The 22403-nt window shown below is 38.2% G+C and overlaps 1 pseudogene; it reads left to right on the top strand.

The window, feature by feature from the left end:
• The first annotated feature begins 2917 nt into the window (after positions 1 to 2917).
• LOC122117869 lies at positions 2918 to 3224 on the top strand (annotated as a pseudogene).
• Positions 3225 to 22403: the final 19179 nt, after the last annotated feature.

The raw sequence follows: 22403 nt of genomic DNA, 5'->3' as shown, positions 1-22403 counted from the left end.
GTTTTGCTGAGAGAAAAGTACTTGCTGCTTTCTATGGCCTCATAGAAAGTTGTGTTTTGTACTTCTTTATCTCTCTGATTTAAAATCGATTCCACATGAACACTAGGATTTTTCCACCAACTAAGTTCACCATAGACAAAGTTAGATGTAGGAATCCTATAGGTTAGTGGGTGGGAAAACCTGGGTCCCAAACTGTAGTCACGTTTGCTTTTATAGACAGTTATTTGAAGTGGAAAACATCTAAATGCAAACATAAAAATACATTTTTTTAAATTTCTCATGGAGGCCTCAGGCTTTCAAGAATAGGTGTTGATGGCCTATCTTTCCCGTGAATCCTAAAGCTCCCTCTAGTGACCAAGAACACATATCAATTACAGGTAGGGGATAGTCAATGTATCCTAAACCCTTTTTCTTTTAGGTAACAACCTTGCTTTTGAATCATTTTCACATATCTGCTCGTCTAACAAAAAAACCCTACAAACTGTGATTTCTCCCACTCAGAAGGTAATGTAAACAGGAACTGAGACCTTCACATAGCTGGTGCCAAGAAAACCAGCTTTGGGGGTTGGATGGTCCTGATTCCCAGGTCTGTGTCATTGGGTTGTATTGCTTCATATCTGGAAGTCTGTAAAGTCATCAGGAAGATTTTACTATCTTCTCATCTTAATGGAAACAGTTTCAAAAGGTTTATAGAAGTCATTCTTGACTTTCAAAATGTTTCCATGCCATATCAGGAAATTCAGGGCCACACTGAAGAGATCTTTACCCGCCTGGACCCCAAAGACCCCACGTTCAGAACTCCTTGACATCCACTGAAGATAATCTTGAGACAGGAAGAGCTGAAAGGAGGTAAGGTTGATGCTCTTTACTCTTTTACCTGTGATGTTTTCCTCTGTCTATGTAGTTGTGTCTGTAGCCTGCTACTCACACTATTTAAATGGATTTAAGAAATTAGTATATATTGGCTAACATTTAAAAAAAAGCAAGTGGATATTTCCATCAAGACATTCTAGCATTCCCACAGGCATGCCTGGGATTAGCAGCAAACTGAGATGTTTCTAGGAAAGTAGCAATTTGGAAGCAATTTTTCAAATGTAGAAGCATACCGCAGGCTAACAAGCTGGCTCAGCGAAAAGCCTTAAACAGCAGCATTGTGAATATAACAGAGTTTTTCTTGGTGAACAAAAAAAGAAGCACTGCCTTTAAATTCTTAGCTCTTTTTCATCCTAAAATGAACAGAAATGACTTACTAATTCACCCAAGTCTGTCCATCTGTCCGTCTCTCTGTCTCTGTCTCTCTCTTTCTCATTCTCTTTCAGGGTCTTACATCAACCTCCATACACAGGATCAGGATTACAGGCATGTACCACCAAGTATTTTCACATAAATTCTATGAGGGAATGGACATGTCTATATTGTTCACTATATTTCTAACACTCAACATAGCACCTGCCTGTCCTACACACTCAACACATCTAACACACTTGTGCCCTTCCATGTTTCACAGCTTTAATCACCGGACTTCTCTAGGAATGATGGCTTTTTTTCATGGGCTTCCAACTTAGTGAAATATCACTTTTAAAAATGTCTTCTCCAGGCCATGCATGGCAGCTCAAGTCTGTAATCTTAGCTGCTGTGGGAAGTGGAGATCGGGAGTATTGTGGTTTGAGGCTAGCCCTCATAAGACCCTATTTCAACAGAAAAAGCTGGAAGTGGTGCTGTGGCCTGTCATCCTACATCCTAGCTACAGCAGGAAGCCTAAGTAACAGGATCACAGTCTAGGCCAGCCCAGCAAGGGAGCGGGAGGTGGGGGGTGGCAGAGAAGGAAATGAGAGCCTATCTCACAAATAATCAGAGCACAAAGAGCTGGAGATGTGGCTGAGTCAATAGAGTACATGCCTAGAAAACATAAAGCCCTGGATTCAAACCTCAGTACTGAAAACGAAAATAATCTGCTCCCTTAGTAAGCAGCTCCAACCTCTTTCCATTAACAGAGCTCATCCCTTGATGACCAGATGTGTGTTTGTCTCACTCCCGGTTTCCATAAGTCCAAGGAGAGACATGGGAATATTGATGTAAGCAATGCACTCTAGTGGTGAATGCCTGTCATATTAGGAGGGTCGAACAGGAAAACCATTTGAGTCTAGGAGTTCAAGACTAACCCAGTCACAGAAACTAAAAATGCCCTTTCTATATATCATAAAGTTTATGCCCTCCTACACACTTTATAAGTCAAAAATGTTCATAAGTTTAAAAGTCATTAACTATGCCAACCAAACATCAGAGCTTAACAGCACAGGGCTCTGTAGGCTAAGTTGTTCACCTTTGTGATTCCTGGCTTTGTGATTCCCTCACCAAACCAACACTTTTTGCCATAGGAAATTAGCACCCACACTAATATTTACTCAACTGGTCGTTTTTCACTTATAGTCAGGCTCACCTTAAACTCACAAAGTCCAGTCTCCTAAATGCTGGAATTACAGGCTAGGTTCAATGTACTGTTTCCCAACGCATAATAGACACAAAACTATTAAAAGATATTTGCACTAAAAAACTTTATATAACTGTTTAAACAAAGTAAAACTTTGCCCATATAAGCTGTGGAAAAAAAAAACTCTCCAAATATCATCAATGGCATGCCAGACCTACTTTGTGAAATACTCCTTTATACCTTCACTACTCTCTTCATGCCTTCATCCTGCCAATACAAACCTATCCCTTCATTGTCAACAGACCCCATTCATGTTTTTCATCAGCCTTGAATGCCCCTACTTACTTCCAGGTGTCTTCTCATCCCATATACATGCCAAAACACCCTCATCTCTCCCATCCTTGCATCTCTTTGTTCTGGTTTCAGGGATGTCTTGCAAGAAATGCCCATTCGTGTGCGCTCTGCAAAGATCCTACTCAACCAATTAATTTCCTTCTTGCTTCTTAGTTGCTTGATTATTCTGAATTGTGAAAAAATAGTTCTGAGTCAGCCAAGTGGAGATCATGAGCAAAGCTCATTCTCCCAAGCTAAAAAAATTATGGACAAGAAGCTCTTATTGAAATGAAATGGTAGTAGACACATCCAAAGAATATTGTGGGGATTTGGTCCGTTTATAAATTTTGTGATAGATGAATGACTGGAGATGGCAATTCTTGGACAACAGAACAACATTGGAATGGTGCTAATCCAAAGAAAAGGCATCATCAAGTTAGAAGCCTTGGAACTGGCTTAAATAATGGCTGTTTGGCAGAGAAATCCATGTCCCCTCTCCAAAGGGCTTATTTTACTAGGAAGTAATAGTTTGGCCATGTATATCATATCCCAGTTTTTGTTAAGACTATTTTGAATTGTGAAACTGTAAATAGAAATCATATAAACATATCTGTCTAAACTGTGATAATAAAAATATGAGTACATGTTTGCCCCCTACCCTAGTTAATAGAGCACTCTTGGGACCTTCAAACACAATTTGTACATTTCCTACTTTATCTCTTTCTTTCCCAACGCATGGTAAACTTTTGCCTTTCTCTAGAGTTGTAACACCTGTGTATATAGATTTAAGCAGCATATCTTTAGTTTTGTTTAATATTATATTATGCTGATTATATTTAGGGACTTGTTCACTTGGTCATAATACTTTCCAAGTTTCATTTGGGTGTGTATAGCAGTAGTTTATTTTCACTTCTGTTGATTATTTCATGAGTAATCTGCAATGTTCCTTCATTTTTATCTCTGTAGATTCCCTTACATGACTAACCCACAATTTATTTACCATGTTATTCTTGTTGGATATTTGAACTGTTTTTGGCTTCTGGTTATTAGAAAGAATACTATATTTCATAATTGTGCTTTTGTGGCTATAAGCATTTTTCTAAGATGGCTCTCAAAATTTTTTGAACATTCTTTATCTGTCTTCGGGAGGGTAAGGAGAGGCACAGAAATAGTGGGACAGAGGATGAACAAATGCAGCAGTGATATTCACTAGGCACTGTTGAAAATGAACTGTACAACTTTTGGGTGTGGATAGGAGAGAAAACCTGGGCGAGAGTGAGGGAAGGGTCATTGCTCAAAAGGAAATGTGCTCTTTGTCTGACTTACGTAACCATTACCCCTCGGTATGTCACCTCTACAATAACAATACATTTAAAAAATATGACCATGACTAACCATAAGAAATACATTTTTACAACATAACCCACAAGGATCAATAGAAAAACATAAAACTTTACTATCAGCAACTCAAAAATTCAACAAAGCAAGACACAAACTTGTGTTAGCAAGGTATTCTGATATTTTCTATTTCTATTCTGTTCTGCTTAATTCTATCATATCTCATTCCAGTTTTTATTGCTTGTTTACATATCTGTTTGACCTGACTCCAAGAAAAATTAAAAACTGCTTTGGGACATTGATGAATTGCAAAGTATATGCATGTTTCACTTTCCTAGGTAATGATAAACTGTGTTCCAAGGGCACAGTCTAAATTTATATACAGAAAATGTAAATTATATTGTTCCGTGCCTAAAATCAATGACCCGAGAACTTTAAAATTTTTAACTTGTTTGTATTAGACGATGTTTTATGGTAGGTGTTTGTTTTCCAGGATCTGAGTTAGAATTCTGACCCTCATACTTGCTTGTTTTGCTTGCTTTGCTGGCATTCTACTACTTGAGACATGCCTTTAGCCTGGCTTTGTGCTGCTTATTTTGTAAATGGAGCCTTGAAAAAGTTCTCTTGCCGGGCACCAGTGGCTCATACTTGTAACCAATCCTACCTACTCAGGAGGCTATGATCCGAGGATCAAGGTTTGAAACCAGCCCAAACAGTAGCTCAAAGTGGTAGAGTGCTACCCTTGGGCAAAAAACTTTAGGGAAAGCACCGAAGCCCTGAGTTCAAGGGCCATGACTAACCAAAAACAAAGAAAAGTTTTCTCTTCTGGTTGTCTTTCTAACTTGCAGTGGTGCTCTACCACTTGTGCCACACTTCTGGCACACCTTCTTGTTAAGTGGAAATAAGAGTCTCGGTGTACATTTTGACCAGGCTGGTTTCATATCTCTATCCTCAGATCTCAGCCTCTTCAGTAGCTAAGATTATATGTTTGAGCACCTTACTCCTTCCTTAAACTTAAATAAGGTCATGGGTTAAGTAATGGCCATAAATATAGAAGTGCTTTAAGGGATTTCCAGGAAAACTACTTAAAGGGAGATCATTCAGCCAGGAGTAGTCCCTCTCTGTCTTATTTTCCCTCCATTTTCTGTCCTTTAATGTGGGCGTGGTGGGTGGAGCTTCAGCATCAATCCTGGAATAAAAGATGAACAATAAAGACCAGAGCATAGGTTCCAACTGACCCATGGAGCAATTCAAGCATAAGCTTCCGCTAGAGAAATATACCTTGATGGTGATATCTTTACACTTGAGAAGAGTGATGGAAAAAGTGAACCTAGACCCAACCAATGCACCTCCCTCTTCTAAAACGTCATTCTAAATTCTTTACTCATCCTTGCTCCAACATAAAAAAAAAAAATCCTGTTTAATTGCTGTCTCAACTCTACATTTGTTTAGAGCTTTGGTGATTGTATTTTAGGCTAATAGAACAGCTGTTGAAGTGAGTTTTCTAAGTTGTAAACCATTTCTGTTTCTTTAAAGCTCCAGTTTTCCTTGATGTCTTCCATTTCTCCTCTACATTTCATGTGCTAAATAAATGAAATTAGATTTCTAGGCAATAAATCAGTTAATAATCCTAAAGAAAGATTTTTTTTAAAAAACTGAGGAATTCAGAAGTAGTGTCTCAACTAATTTCATACAAAAAGTGCTAACCAAATAAACGTTGTTTCCAACTGTAGTAAGGATGAATGAATGGAGTGATCAACGTATGCAAAAGCTTTAGTAGGTTGACTACACACACACTAATTTTAACCATCACAATAATAATTACTATTGATATGCAATTGCATCACAAAGCCCGAAAAAGTTTATGAAGGTTAAGAAGTGCTGATGTAGCAGGATCTGTTGAATAGACACCTTCAAGACAAGACACTTTGAGAGGTAGCACTGTGGCTTAAAGTGGTAGAGCATTAGCCCTGAGTGAAAAAGCTTGGGGACAGTGCCCAGGCCCTGAGACACTTTGAGGAAATTCATGTACTCATTACCTTGCTCATGTAACTGTAATCCCTCTGTACAGTATTTTCACAATAAAAGACTTATTTTTTAAAAAAGAAATAGGGACTTCTTTCCTATATAGGAGCTCACTAGCACCTCTAAGTAACAAATGATGCTGGGGAATGGAAGACAGTCATGATGTACCTGAGATCACTAGCTACTGAAATTGCTGCTACAAAACTATGTGTTCCTCCTTTGTTAAATCTGGATGAGGAACCAGCTGAACTTCCTCTAAGAACCAAATTTCTAGTAAGTTAAACTTAGTTGTTTGCATGCATTTTACATTAATATATATATATTTTACATTAATATGTATATATATTAGATATATATATAATTGTATATATATATATATATATATATATATATATATATATATATGCAAGGCACTGTCTTAGCAGGATATAATCAGAAGGAGAATGTGAGGGAAATGAAACAATGGATATGTTGTCTAGAGTTTTTTTCCTATGTGAAATTAAATGATCAGAGCTTCCTACATAGTATATGTGTGTGCAGTAATTATGCCTTACAATTGGTTCTGGTTTCTTCATTAAGGCCTACAATTCATTTCTAGAAGGTGATAAGCTTTCTTGGCTCCAACAATCCTGGTTCCAAACATTCCTTGGCCTTTTTGAACTAAATTATGGAATTTTAAAAGCTTAATTTGAATAGCCCTGCAGGTATGTGTTGGAACCTTCAGTATATAAAAAAGGAATATAAAAAAGGAAAGAAGAAAAACAGGTCTTGGAGAGCAAGAGTTTGTTGTTGTTTTTGTTCTTGTTCTTGATGGGTTTTTGTTTTTTTTAATGCTAATGTTGGGGCTTGAATTCAGGGCCCCTTATCTTTTTTCACTCAGAGCTATCACACTACCACTTGAACCACACCTCCAGTTCCAGCTATTTGAGATTTGAGTCTCACTGATTTGTCTGCCTGGACTGGCTTAAAACAGTGATTCTCAGATCCTAGCCCCCTGAGTAGATAAGATTATAGATGTGAGCCTCTGGAGCCTAGTTTCCAGTTTTATTTTAAAAGCAAACTCACAGAGAAACTTTTCATAGTCAAAAAGCAAAATGTACAGAAGAAAGGCAGTCCAGAAGCCTAATTTTAGGAGACTTATGACTAAATTCATTGCAATGACAAAAAACCTGATTATACAACAAAAATGTGGCTGCATTTCTAGATATGATTTTCCATTGTTCGCCATATTTTGTTGACGTAAGTCCATTTGACTTCCTGATAGATTAAAAAGTGATGCTGGTTATTTAAATGTATCATTGAAATTTAATTTGCTACAAATTAATTTGCTTTGCTGTTTTAACTCAGATGTGTTAGTTTAGTTAGCACCAAATAAACTTCTGAACTTGGTTTGTTTCATTCTTTGCCTTCTCCAATATTTATTAGTAAAGGTACCACAAAAATGAAAGGAAATGTTAAGAAATTGATGTTATTCTGATATATTGTAAGCACTTCCCTTTCTGTAGCTACCACTATTGCAATTACTCTAATCAATTGCCTGTTCATTCAGCAAATGACACACTTAGCTTTTCAAAACCCAGCTTTTTTAAAAGAAATATTTTTACTGTAAAGATACTGTACAGAGGGTTTACAGTTATGTGAGCAAGGTAATGAGTCCATTTCCTATTGAGCATTGTTACCCCCTCCATCCCTTTCCTCCCTACCTCCCCAACTCCTTCCTCCCTTAGCTCCGCCCCCCAAAGTTGTAAAGTTCATTTTCAACATAATGTCTTATAGGTCTCATTGTTGGGTCATCCTGAATCCTTATTTCAGCATTCTGTTACTTCCCTTCCCCTCCCCAAATTAGAAAAATGTATATACAAAATACAGGATACCAGAATCAAATACAGTGACAACAGGGGTTGTACCATGGGGGAAGAACATACAAAAAAAACAAAAAAAAAAAACAAAAATCACATAGTACATCATAAGTACATTAAAAAGAACAAGAAAGATAAAATCTCTTGTGTCCCTATCTTGGGGTTCATTTCACTTAGCATCAAGTTATGTGGTCATATGTACATAGCTTTTGACCTCATCTGCTTGTCCTAGACATATACTAGTTATTGCAGATGAGGGAAACCATAGGACCTATGTTTCTTTGGGTCTGGCTTACTTCACTTAACATAATTTTTTCCAAGTCTTTCCATTTCCTAACAAATGTGGTGGTGTCATTCTTTCTAATGGAGACATAGAACTCCATTGCATATAGACAGATAGAAAGACATACAGACAGACAGACAAACAGACAGACAGACAGACAGACAGACAGACAGACAGACAGACAGACAGACAGATAGATAGATAGATAGATAGATAGATAGATAGATAGATAGATAGATAGATAGATAGATAGATAGACCACATTTTCTTGATCCATTCATCTACTGAGGGGCATCTGGCTGGTTCCATATCTTATCTCTGGTGAATAATGCTGCAATGAACATAGTTGTGCTGGTAGCTTTAGTATGGTCTTGTGATCATTTGGGTAAATGTCTAAAAGTGGGATTGCTAGGTCATAGGGGAGCTCTATTAGCAAGTTGGCTTCTTTATACTAAAGTTCTTTTGAAAGAAAAGAGAGATTAAATCAGAGACCAGCAGATCCTAGCTCCTTAGGAGTATGGGAATGTTGGGACAGCAGTTCAAGCCCAGCCTAGGCAGAAAAGTTCAAAGAGATCCTCCTTCTAATGAAGAGATGGACACAGCAGCATGCACACCTGTTATCCACACTATCTGGAAGCCTAATATTGGTAGAACATGTCCAGTTATAAAAGCAAGACCCTACCTCAAAAATCACCAGCAGAAAAAAAAGGAGTAGCAGCATAGTTTGGTGCTTTAGCATCTGCCTGGTAAGAGTAAAAACCAGAGTTCAAATCCCTGTGTTGCCAGAAAAATATAACAGAGGTAACAAGACTACCTGCACAGTTGAGTTACCATTGAGTGCATCCAATAAGGCCTGATACTATTATTTGCTAATATTTAGATTGGTCCTCAGAACCATCATTTGATAGCTAGTAGACAGACAAAGAGGTATTCAACATCCTTATCCATAAAGGAAATGTAAATTAAAACATTGAGAACTCATCCCACCCTAGTCAGAATGGCTTCATCCAAGAAAACAACAAATTCTTGGAAGGATTTGAATCCATTTTTGCATGCCTGTGTAGTTCAAGTTCTGATAACTATATTGCCTATGCAAGCTGATAGACTTAGTTCTTCCTTCAACATATATGAGTCCATGGCATAGAATTTTTATCTCTGATCCTCAGTTCCTTCATCTGTACAATGACACCAATAACAAAGCCTACCTCTCAGGGCCATCACAGTAAACACTCAAAATAATGTTCTCTAGGCAGGAAAGTTCCGGAGACTCTAGGTCCAATTAACCACCAAAAAGCTGAAATGGAAATGTGGCTCAATTGGTAGAGTGCTAGCCTTGAATGGAAGTCCCAGGCTAGAGTCCTAGGCCTTGAGTATTTAATAAATAAATATATATTGTTCCAAGTTTGTCCCAATATAATTCCTTTCTAAAACTTAGGACTATCTTGGGACTTTTTTATTTTATATTTATATGTATAATATATGCTATATAATACATAATACATATTTACATTTGACTACTGTAAAGTGATAACCGATTTTATCTTCATCTTTCACCCTGTGACATGATCATTATATTCAAGGACCTTTTAATCTGTTTAACATTTTTATTTCTAAATTTTTCTTTGAACTTGTCTTGGAACACCCTTTACATCTTTATGTAAGAATAACAGGCTTAAGCCACCTGAAATAACAAAAGCAGGGATTTTTTTTTTAAAGGGGATCTGTTTGTTCAGGAAGACCATGAAAGAAGTCAGCTAATTCAGCAGATTACTAGCTTCAAAGCAGTTCAACTTGACCAACTTGGAAGCCAAAACAGTCCTCATGGTCAGGATACAAATGTGAATTTAATAGCTAGGCTGACACGTGTATTATAAAAGCTGAAAGTAAAAAAAGAAAAAAGAATGAAGTGAGGGCCAGAAAAAAAAAGATTGACTGCTTTATTTTTGATGGAAGTCTACTTTAAGATTGCAAACTTGTTATTTCAATAGTCACCATTTCATATTTTATGATATCTAGTCTTGCTCAAGTTGTGACTTGTGATGGTGTACTTTTTTTCCCCCTGAGACACGACTTCACCTTCCTCTTCTTCCAAATAACATTCTAAAATTCAGAGGAATGAACCAGGCATTCTGAAAAAAATAAATAAATAAAGTCTTGTCAAAACTGGGAGAGCTCTATACTCCTACAAGGAGTTAAACGTGAGCCTTCCCTGAAAAGACCATTTATATACACCATCACCAGCTCTGGATTACACAAACTAGAGGCGATCCATACCCAGATCATCCAAAAATCATTTCTTGGAATTTTGGAATGCGTTTTGGTGTTTATAGTTGATCTTGAGCATATCTAGGGTTCTTGGGATTAGAAACCAAAACAAAATAATGAGGTCATACTGCTTAACTCAAAGAACCAGAGATATTTCCTATCTACCTTGAACTTGTCCTCAGCTCTACATGCTTTCAGTTCTACCAGTATCTGAGTTTTCATAAGCTAAACCATGAAGCTAAGGAATTTTTCTTTTTTAGCTACAGTTTTTGTAACTTTTTTTTTTTTTTTGTCAGTTGTAGGGCCTGAACTCTGGGCCTGGATGCTGTCCCTCAGCTCTTCAGCTCAAGGCTAGCACTCTACCACTTGAGCCACAGTGCTACTTCTGGCTTTTTCTGCTTATGTGGTGCTGAGGAATCAAACCCAGGGCCTCATGCATGCAAGGCAAGCACTCTACCTCTGAACTACCTTCCCAGCCCTAGTAACTTTTTTTTTTGTTAGTCATGGGACTTGAACTCAGGGTCTAGGCACTGTCCCTGAGCTTTTTCACTCAAGGCTAGTGTGCTACCACTTTGAGCCACAAAGCCACATCTGGTTTTCTGGTAGTTAAGCAGTGAGAAGGGTCTCATGGACTTTCCTGCCTGGATGGCTTCCAACCCTGATCCTCAGGATGTCAGTCTCCTGAGTAGTTAGGAGTACAGGCAAAAGCCATCGGTGTGTGGCTATAGCTTTTTTTTTCCTATGAAGTTAGGGGGGAAATTGTAGTAGTTGGGAATGAGAAAGCCTTCTTTTCTAGAGCCTGTCAACAGGGCCAGATATAAAATATAAATATAAAATAAATAATATAATAATACAAAATAATATTCAATATATAAGAAATACACTTGTATACCCATTATATGTACTGTAGTACTGTTGACAACAGTGGTGGTGGCAGAACATTATAAATATACTGATTGCCACTATAATATTCATTTTGAAATGGTTTTTATGCTGTATCTCAAAAAAATTCTATCTCAAAAAAAAAATCTAGCTGGGTCTGGCTTTAGTGGTTCACACCATAATCCTAGCTACTCAGGAGGCTGAGATCTGAGGACTGTGGTTTGAAGCCAGCCCAGGCAAAAAAGTCCCAGTGAGACTTTTATCTCCAATTAATCACTCAAAATCCAGAAGTGGAGCTGTGGGTCAAAGTGGTAGAGCACTAGCCTTGAGCAAAAGAGCTCAGGGACCAGCACCCAAACCTCAAGTTCAAGCCCCACAACTGACTTAAAAAAATGTTTAAAAAGAAATCTAGCCAGGTATGGTGGTTAACCACTGTAAAACCTGTACTTGCTAGAGACTGAGTCAAGAGGCTTATGATTCCAAGGCCAGTTTAACGGTAAGACCTTGCCAAAGAAAAGAAATAAAAAGAGGAGAGAAGAAGAGGGAAAGGAGGGGAGAGGGAGAGGGAAAGGGAGAAGGAGAGGAAAAGGGAAAGGGAAGAGGATGCACCCATACCAATGATAAAGGATATATGGCAAACTAGAAAGGGCATACCCTGTAATGCAAGTATTCACTCCAGGCTGTGCCAAGTGCTGCTATGTCAGAATGTAAGCTTGGTGCCCTTAGATCTGATTAAGAGAGAATGGAGGGGCTGGAGGCATGGCTGGAGTGGCGGAGCACCTGCCTGACAGGTCCAACCAGTACTACTGTCAAAGAGAAGAGAGAATGGAAACTCAGGCATATATGTAAAAACTTACTATTGGAAACACTGCCAACTAAGCCAAAAGAGTTAAGAGCGTGTCAGGCTATGTATACATAACCCAGAACTAAATGCAGTCTATGGACCACCCATAGGAAACCTCTGGCATAGCCAGTCTCAGTTTGAACCATTTTAAATTTCATCTCAGTTCAATTTTAACAGCCTATGAGTTCTCTCATATTGTTTCATTGATCCAAATTTTTAAATAGAGATAAATTAGAATAACTGGTGTTGCCTGAATGCACACATACCGTCATGCATTTGTGCATGTGTGTGAGAGATAGAGTGTGTGTGTGTGTGTGTGTGTGCAGCACTGATAATCAAGCCTATGACCTCATGCATTCTAAGCAAGCTATTGCTGAACTAGATCCTTAGGACTATATTTTAAAAATAGAAGATGCTAATATAACTAACAGACTGTTTTCCACCCCCTCCCCAATGATAGCATGCAATAGTAGTACCTTTTCATGTATTTAATCTGCAACAATATTTTTTCCTTTGGATAATATTCTGTTGGAAGTATTCCAAGCACTAGTTCTGCTAATCTAAAGCATCACATTGAATATAAATGTAGCCATGCACATACATCCATAACCTAACTTGCTTGGTTCTTCAGTGTAACTTTAGTTCTGTTTAAGATCTGAAAATAAAGTGGAATAAAGCTCTTAAATAAATTTCAGGTATTTATATTTAAACAACTCCCTACCAAATCACAAATCATGTTAAAAAGAAGTACAACAAAGTGTCTTTTATAAAAATACACCCCCCAACATATATTTGTATGAAGCTAAGGCAGTATGCTGGTACTAGAACTAGAACTTGAACTCAGGGCTTTGCATTCTAGCTCAGCTTGCTTGCTCATGACTGAGGCTCTATCACTTGAGCAACACCTCCAGCTTAGCTTTTTGGTGGTTGATTGCAGATGCAGTCTCAAGGACTTTTCTGCCCAGGCTGACTTTGAATCTTGACTCTCAGATTTCAGCCTCCGGAGTAGCTAGGATTATGGGTGTGAGCCATTGGCACCCAGTTTAAGGCAGCATTTTTAAGCTTTTTATATCAACATAGCATTTTCAACTCTTGTTAATTCTCCTAGAAAACACCAAATGGGGAGGACCGGAGGCCCCAGAGGCCCAGACATGGGAGGCCCATGGAGATGAAGGTGGAGGCTTTAGTAGAGGCAACCAAGGCAGTGGTCCTGGGGCTTGTTGAGGCAAGGCTAAGGACAGGTAGAATTCAGGGTTTCTCACTTGCTAGACGTGTGCTCTACCACTTGAACCACACTTCTAGCTTTTTATTCTAGGTATCTTTTCACATATTTTATTAGCTTCAACTGAGTTCTGTAGTGGAGTTTTGTTTTGATATGTCCATCTGTTTCCTACATACCTCCTTCCTCATTCCCAAACCATTCTCATTTCATATTCACATATATACATGAAGCATTTTGGCCATATTCATCCTCCCTGCTCCTCTGATTATCTTTTGAGATAGGGTCTGGATTTTTGCCTAAGCTAGCTAAGACTACTACCTTTCTATTTATACTTCCCATCATATTTGCAATGACCTAGGCATACCACCCCACCCAGCTCTTTCTTTGTGATGGAGTCATGGGTTTTTTTTTGTTTTGTTTTCTTGGTTGTTGTTTAGTTTTTGCCTAGGCTGTCCTGGAACCATGACGTTCCTGACCTCTTCTTCTCAAGTAGCAGGCATGAACCACTGGCACATACCTAGTTATATACAGTAAAAATCACTTTTGATCCAGAACTAAGGCAATCCCTTCACCCTAAAATTTTTAAACCATACTCACCAACTCCTTAAAATCAAATATACAATTGGCCACAACAATCATTTCTAAACTAATATTCTTTCATAGTTGTCACTTTTATCAATCAGAGGTCATATTCCTCTTTAAAAATGCATTATTTATCCAACTATGAAATTCTATCTTAAAGAGATAGCAAGTCTCAATTACTAATAACATGCAAGGACCAACAAAACACATTTTGCACTCCAAGTCAATTTCCCATCATGTTTATTTCCACTCTGTATGCTATTTGCAAATCACTTTTTATGCTAACCCAAAATGAGAAGAGGTACGAAAATGATTTCATAAAATAAACCAAAGTCAAGTGTAGCAATTTAAAAATAATTCAGTGTTTTGCATTTCCCTCAGCATTGCTCTTTGCTTGGACTTATACTGACTAGAAACTGCTTCCTTCTCCCTTGAAATTTTAAACAACCATATTTCTATATCCACAATGCAGAATGTTTTCATTGCTTTCCTAAACTGGAAACAGAGTTACTCAGTAGGTTGAGATCTGAGGACTGAGGTTTGAAGCTAGTGGGACAAAATAAAAAGCACACAAGATTCTTATTAACCACCAAAAGGCCAGAAGTGGAGCTGTGGCTCAAGTGGTAGAGTGACAGCCTTGAGCACAAAGCTCAGGGACAGAGTCTAGGTTCTGAGTTCAAGTCTTAATACAGGAGCATGCATACATACATACATACATACATACATACATACATACACACACACACACACACACAAGCGCTCATGGACATGCACACACAGAAGTAAAGAAGTAAATGAAGGTGAATTATTTAAAAGTAGTGGAAGTCAAGTCAAAGTGAAAAACCAGGCAGGTAGATGAGAGAGGTTATTTTCTGGTTAAAACTCTGAAGGAGACTTTTGCAGAAGCCAAGGCTTGGACAAGCCCCATGTCTGGCAGGCATGGGATCAAGCCTTGGTTAGCCTGTAGACTAAATCCAGAAATGTTCAACTGGCAAGCTGAGCAAACTTGGAAGCACCAAGGAAAACCACTCCCTAGCCTATTATACCTTGGAAGCGTGAAGCCCGATAAAAGATGTCTTTTATGGCCTCTACAGGTCTAGACCTATAGAGAAAAATCCTCAAATGTATCACCCATCCTCACACCCAAACAAGCTCCTATATCTGACAATGAAACTACAGAAGCTAAGGTCCATGGAGAAGCTTGATTGGGGGGGCAGTTCAGAGACAGGTGGTAACCTGAAAAATTGTACATGTATGTGCACCTGTGTGCATTTTTCTGAGGATATAATTGTTAGATTTTATGAGATTTTTTTCTAAAGGCTTTGAGTCTTGGTTCAGTCATTTTGATGAAGGGTGGGGGCGAAACCTCCACAGATGTGTCTAATTCCTGGAGGATTAAACTCCTTCACCAAGCAGGAGTCCAATCAGAGGAATTACAGGACCACTTGTGGTCTGAACCTAATTGTGACCTAGCCCCATAGCCACCCCCATAACCAGCCCCTTTCCTCCCAACATTCCCTCCCTGGCTTTTAAGACACTTTATTTGTTCTTTTTCTATAAATCTGTCTTAAGTGACGTCTGTTTATCTCTTCTTGCTTCTTATGTAGGTGTTATCTTCTGTCTTTTGCTCTATTCCTCTTATACACCAGTCCTCCGTAGCTTTGCCTAACTTTCTGTTCATTTCTCTGGCATGAATTTATATTTTTTAAACATGGCAGAATATTTCCACTTGGACAGGGAGCACCCTCCTCAAATTCAATTAGTGTTCTTTTCTTTTTAAATTCTACTCTTGTTATTGAACAACATTATCCTTAAAAATCGTTTCCAGCTGGGCGCCAGTGGTTCATGCCTGTAATCTTAGGTACTCAGGAGGCTGAGATCAGAGGAAAACGGTTCAAAGTCAGCCTGTGCAGGAAAGTCCATGAGAATCATCTCCAATAAACCACCAGAAAACCGGAAGTGATGCTGTGGCTCAAGTGGTAGAGCTCTCACTTAGAGCTCTTGCTTTGAGCTTAGGAGCTCAGGGACAATATCCAGGTCCAGAGTTCAAGCCCCACAATTGACAAAAAAAAAAAAATTGATCTCATAGAAGTTAAGAGTAAAATGGTGGTTACCAGTGGCTGTTAAGAGAAAAAGAGGGAGAGAGCTGAGGAAAGGTTGATGAAGGGTACCAAGTTAGAGTTAGGAGAAAGAAGTTGTATGCTATTTACAGTAGGGTGACTATGTATAGATAGCAAAAGTTATCCTGTACAGTTCAAAATGCTGTTTTTATTATAAGTGATAAATCTTTTACCTTGATTTGAATATGACACAATCTATACATGAATCAAAACATCACATGGATCTCCATAAGTGTGAATGATTTTTATGTATTAATTATAATTTTTTTTGCTAGTCCTGAGACTTAAACTCAGAGCCTGGTTCTGTCCCTGAGCCTCTCTGTGCTCAAGCCTAGCCCTCTACCATTTGAGACACTGTGCCATGTCCACCTTTTCTCAGTAATTTATTGGAGACAAAAGCCTCATGGACTTTCCTGCTCAGGCTAATTATAATATCTTGAATAATATTGATTTTTTTGTAGCATTAAGATTTGAACTCAGGGTCTTTTGCTCTTTGTAGGAAAGCACTCTACCACTTGAGCCAGGCCCCAGTCCCCGGTACGGCTATTTTATCATGCTAGCTTCTGAATCATTTCACATTCAAAAGTTCAGAAAGTAAAATCAAAACTATTTTAAAAATTACATGTAGTAAACAGACTACATAAATATATAATAATTAAAACATCTAATTGTAGTACAACATAGCAAGATTAGTGATTAAAAAAAAATATACTGGAACCTCAAGAATGAGTTTCTTGTTCTGAGAACAAGGAGAACAAGGAGTCAGAGGTTTAGTGTAGAGACACTAAGACACTATTAGAACGATAAAAAGTGAAGCATTCCAGAAAGAGAGAACTAGGAAAAGGCATAAAAGATAGTATGGTTTATAAGGGATACCTGTATCGGTTTAGAGTAAAATGAAAGTAACGAAGTAAAGATTTGTGAAAGAAGAGGGATTATAAAAACAATATTAAATCAAAGGTAGCATTATATTCCATAAGGGGTTGAGCAGAAGTAGAGATATAGGAATGGGGGCAAGAAGATGAGAACAAAGAAGTGGTGAGGGAGGAGGTAGAGAGGGAGGAGGTAGAGAATGAAGTCAATATTCAATGCATATTCAGTGTAATGGAAAGTTGGAGGGGAGTGGGTTAGAATGGATGGGGGGGAATGATGAAAGGCATGACATTGCTCAAGATGCATGGTGCTTATAAGGGCACATGTTGAATGGTAACTTCTTTGTACAATTACTTAAAGATAGAAATGTAATTGAAAAATCAAGAAGTGGTTAAGAAAAATATGCTTTGAAAAGGTGCACAAGTTAGCATTGCTTACACACACACACACACACACACACACACACACACACACACACACACACACACACACACACACACACACACACACACACCTGAAAATCGCCATGCAGTTTCCATCAAAAGACCTGTATGTACTATGCTAATGAACACTGCATAGGCACAAGTAGAAGGTTGAGCTTGAAGACTTGGAAATACTCTAATGACATGGTTCGATTTACTTTTCTGGGAGGTCACCAGGTTGCCATGGAGAGGATAAATGGGAAGGGGATAAGATTAGAAGCTGATGCAGTAATCCAAGTGAGAAATTACTAGTGTTGTGGTAGTAGAGATGGAAAGAGGGCCACATTTATACAAAGACTTAACAGTGGTTTCCAATCTCATGTACCAATTGGAATCATTCAAGAAGCTTCATAAAAGCCTATGATTTAATTAATCTGGGACGTAGCCTGGCTTTCAGATTTCACCCAGACAACTCTGTGCAGATAGGTAGGAGGAGTTGCTGATTTGGGATATAAATTCAGCAGCAATAGCTGAAGATGAGAATGTGGGCTAAGGTGCCAAGCAAGAACACCTGGCAGAGCTGAACACTGATTAAGTTGTCAGACTTTATACAGCCATTGGCTTGTGGTAGACACTTGACACAGATCTCTTGAAGGAATGGTTGAATGGATGGTAATATGAAAGCAAATTTGAGGGGAGATGCAATTTTAGTCGCATAGACATTGCATTTGAGATATGAACTTCCTTCATAGCTCTTAAACTGATGTCTTTCTTACCGTAGTTCAGGCATTTGTTTCCTAACGACTGACAGTCTTTACTGGCTGAGCTAACCTCCAGTTAGCTTTGCGATGCACAACAATGCCAGAATCATGTCCTAAAGTCTAGCTTTCGCTGGGTTATTACCTGACTCAAATACCCTTAGATTTAGCGACACATTGCTTAGAATGGCATTGAAAAACAATCTTATAATTGTGGTTCCAACTTTTTTTTAAAGTAGTTGTACGAAGGAGTTTCAAACGGACATGTCAGTTTGTGAATACAATGCTTCTTGATCAATGTCACCCCTTCATCATCCTCCCTAATTTCTTCCAATTTCTTTTTGTAGTCTTATTTTCTAGTCCTACCTCACATAAAGCTAGGTATTTGTACCTAGTCATAGTTTCTCTGATTTGTTTTGTATTTCCTTTCCCTTTAAGACTTGAACATCTTACCTTTAGCTTGCAAGCCTATCGATACTCCTTTCTACCAAGTCCCCCAAACCCATCTTTCAAACTCTAGCACGGGGCCCCTCTGAGGACTTCCCTGATCACTCTTGGAGAAACTGACTTCTTGGCATTTTGAAACCACTTAGTACCATACATTAAATCACTCCAGCATCTACCATTCCCAAAGATGTTTTGAAAATGCTTCAGGAATCTGAAGATTTGTGTGCATTTTTTGGTTTGTGGCTGAAATATGAAAAAAGGATAGGAAGTCTGGAGAGAGGCATGAAAGACTTGAGGGTATGGTGCATGGACCAAACGGCATTCATTAGTGGTGTAGAATATTTATCACAGCATGACTGAGTTTATAGCACATGGTGATAATAAAAAGTGGGCCACATTAATTGGTTTTCTTTCTTAAATGTGCATGTACAGTCAAAAGTGCTTTGAAAATGCGGTCAATTATCTCAACACCATATATGTTTTTGCAGTAATTTTTGTGATGCTTACATATGAGAAATAGTTATAGGACATAAGACTATAACTTTGACTACAAAAATGGGTTTCTGAGATATGCTTTTAGTAGCTAACTGTCCAAAGACCCCAGAGGCTGTACTGCATCTACTACTGTGTTCTACCTGAGGCTACTCTGCCTGTGCTACCTCCAGCAGGAACTGGATATGATCCACAAGTCTCTGCAGCTGTTTTTCCATCAGGTCTACTCTTCTAAAAAAGGAAATGTTGGTGTCCTCACTGCCTTTTCCTGGACATAAGGAGTAACCAATGTCTGCATGGTAAACATTTAAAAATAAACCACACAAAATAACAGAATCCTAAAGAGTAGGAAGATTTTCAAGATCAGCCAGTTAAAGGCTCTTCATTGGTCAGATACACTGTTGGAGGTTTTTTTTTTTTTCTATTATAGTAAGAGACAACTGAGATGTCCATTTAAGATTTACCTAGATAGGCACTTCGTACCTCAGTCTATGCCAAGGAAGGAAAGCCTTTGGTGGAAGGGGTTGGAATTGTAAACAGGTTGGCACTGCATGGTTGCTAAATTTATTCAGACTAAGAAAACATTCCACTCCCACACCACCCTTCACTGCCACCCTAACAACAAAGATAGCTTACATCTCCTGCTGGCTCTCAGGTGGTTCCCAGAGCCATGAAAAGAGGTGGGGAGGAGGGGAACCCCCTTTCCCAAGTTCATATGCTAGTTCTTTTAGTAAGAAACGGAGCAGGAAAAGTAACAGGAGGTGTGTGCTTGGTTTTCTAAGAAAGAAAGGTAGTGTTTCTTGTTGACTTGTTCTTATGAATGCAAGGCATAATTTTCTCCTGTCTGCATAATAACTGAGTATTTTCTCTCTTCTCAATTTTAAGAGGAAATTCATGATACCACTGCCCTTTCTGAAAACTTTTCTCCCAGGCAGGCTGCCATGATCAACAGCAGTAAGTAAATATTCACGAAAAATAACTTTGTGTGTGTGTGTGTGTGTGTGTGTGTGTGTGTGTGTGTGAGTGTGTGTGTTCTCAAGCTAACATATGAATTTAATTTAGGATGTTAAGAAAACTCATGAACATTGTTATATTTTCTTTTAGAAAAAAGAGTAGTTTGTACATTAAAGTACAATTGGTGATTATTTACCAAGGCCATGAGCATTATAAGCAAGTTTATAAAAGTGCAGTCTTTCAATTGCCAATCAGATCCCTAGCAATTTATCTTTTAAATAAATTACCACAGATACAGATAGTGAATTTTTTTTCCTTCTTGCCATCAAACTTCAAAGTGTATTTTCCCCTACAATTCCAAAAATTTTTTTTGCAAATTAACTAAGAATTGAGAAATTTCCGTTGTAATAATTCATCAATGTATACAAGCTGTCTGAAAGTTTCTTTGATATCCAAAACTGACATACCACCTATCAGTGGTCTTTTTTTAAAATTTATTAATTTTTTTATTGTGAAAATACGGTACAGAGGGGTTACAATCACATGAGCAAGGTAATGAGTACATTTCTTATCAAGCATTGTTGCCTCCTCCTTTATTTTTCTCTTACCATCCCTGCTCTCCCATCTCCACGACTACACTCCCCACCCCCTCCCCACAGTTGGAAAGTTTGGTTTTCGACATAGCATCTTGTACATCTCATTGTTGCAATGGGTCTACCTGTATCCCTGTTTAAACAATTCGTTTTTTCCCTTCCCATCCCCAAATTATACCAACATCAAATACAGTGAAAACCCCTGCATCAGTGGTCTTTTAAGTTAAAAAAAAAAAAAGTTACATGTTCAACACCAGTGTGTTGAGCCAATTCCTTGCTCTCCAGCCTTCATAATGATTAAATCTTAAATTTTTCTTATTTGGGTCTCTCAAGCCTGCATCTTAGCTTATTACTTCTTCCCAGAAACTTATCCTAACCCCCACAAATGCTAATTACACTCTCCTAAAACCTCATAAATTGGGTTTTATAGTATCAGTTTAGCTGTCATCTCTGCTGGTTTGTAAATATTAGCTAGTCTGGATTAAGTCAGCCTTGCTCAACCAGAATTTAACACAGTGCTAGGAACTCAGTAGTTCCTGGAAGGCCTTATTCACTCAACTTGAAGCCCTAATAGCACTTACTGCTACGGAGAACCTTTCATTTCTCCTTCTGAAGGCTCCCTTTTGTCTTCTTCGCCACTACCTTCATTGCTTCATGGCTTCTTTCCCTTTACCTAACCATTATGCTCTTTCCCTACATTTCATCTTAGCTCATCTTCTTGGCAGCCATGGTAGGTCCTTGATTAAAATGCACTAAATGAATAAATGAAACAAGGTCCTGCTTGAGACTTCCTTGGGAAATGCAAGCCATCTCTAGCTTCAGTAATTGTTAGATTGATAAAGTCTAACTGCCTCTCACTAAGTTTCTCAACTGGGCAACAAAGCTGTATCTCTATGAGCCCCTACTACTGATGTGTTCACAACTAACTTTGGGGTGTTCAATAAACACAGTAGATTAATCACATGCAAGTATCTTCTTCTCCAGTGTTTTCTAAGATGTTAGCAAAGAAATTTCTTTGGAAAAATGTACACGTCACGGGGGCAAAAAGAACTGAACAGAATGTTTTGTGTTTTTTTCATTTTGTTTTCTTTTTTGTCGGTTGTTGGGCTTACGCTCAGGGACAGTGTCTAGGCCCTGGGCATTGACCCTGAGCTTCTTTGTGCTCAAGGCTAGGGCTCGGTCACTTTAGTGACAGTGCCATGTCCAGCATTTTCTGTGATTAATTGGAGATAAGAGTCTCAGACTTTCCTGCCTGGGCTGGCTTCAAACCTCAATCCTCAGATCTCGGCCTCCTGAGTAGCTAGGATTTTAGGCATGAGCTACCACTGCCAGACTGAACACAATATGTTTTTACACATAAGATTATTGCTACCCAGGAAGTTCATTTTTTTAAATAAGGGAAAATGATTATCCAGTTTTACAAATGGTTAAGGCTCTAAATTTTTGATCCAATAAACCTACTGATTCCTGGTAAACTGATCTATTTAAATGTAAACTTTCCTAGATTTACCTTCAAAGATTCTAATGTTTCTTTATATTGACAAACACCACTACCAATCACAAGAAACTGGAGAGATGACTGATCTAACAACAAGGGAGATATCTTCAATAGAAATCAGTTTTAAATGAACAAATTTTCATTTCTTGATCAGACTTTTCTTTACAAAGAATTTAAAAATG

This window comes from Dipodomys spectabilis, unplaced genomic scaffold (genome assembly GCF_019054845.1).
Source record: "Dipodomys spectabilis isolate Male_0828 unplaced genomic scaffold, ASM1905484v1 ptg000145l, whole genome shotgun sequence".
Taxonomy (NCBI): domain Eukaryota; kingdom Metazoa; phylum Chordata; class Mammalia; order Rodentia; family Heteromyidae; genus Dipodomys; species Dipodomys spectabilis.
Note: the sequence above shows the minus strand (reverse complement) of the source record. Positions and strands in the feature narration are given on the sequence as shown.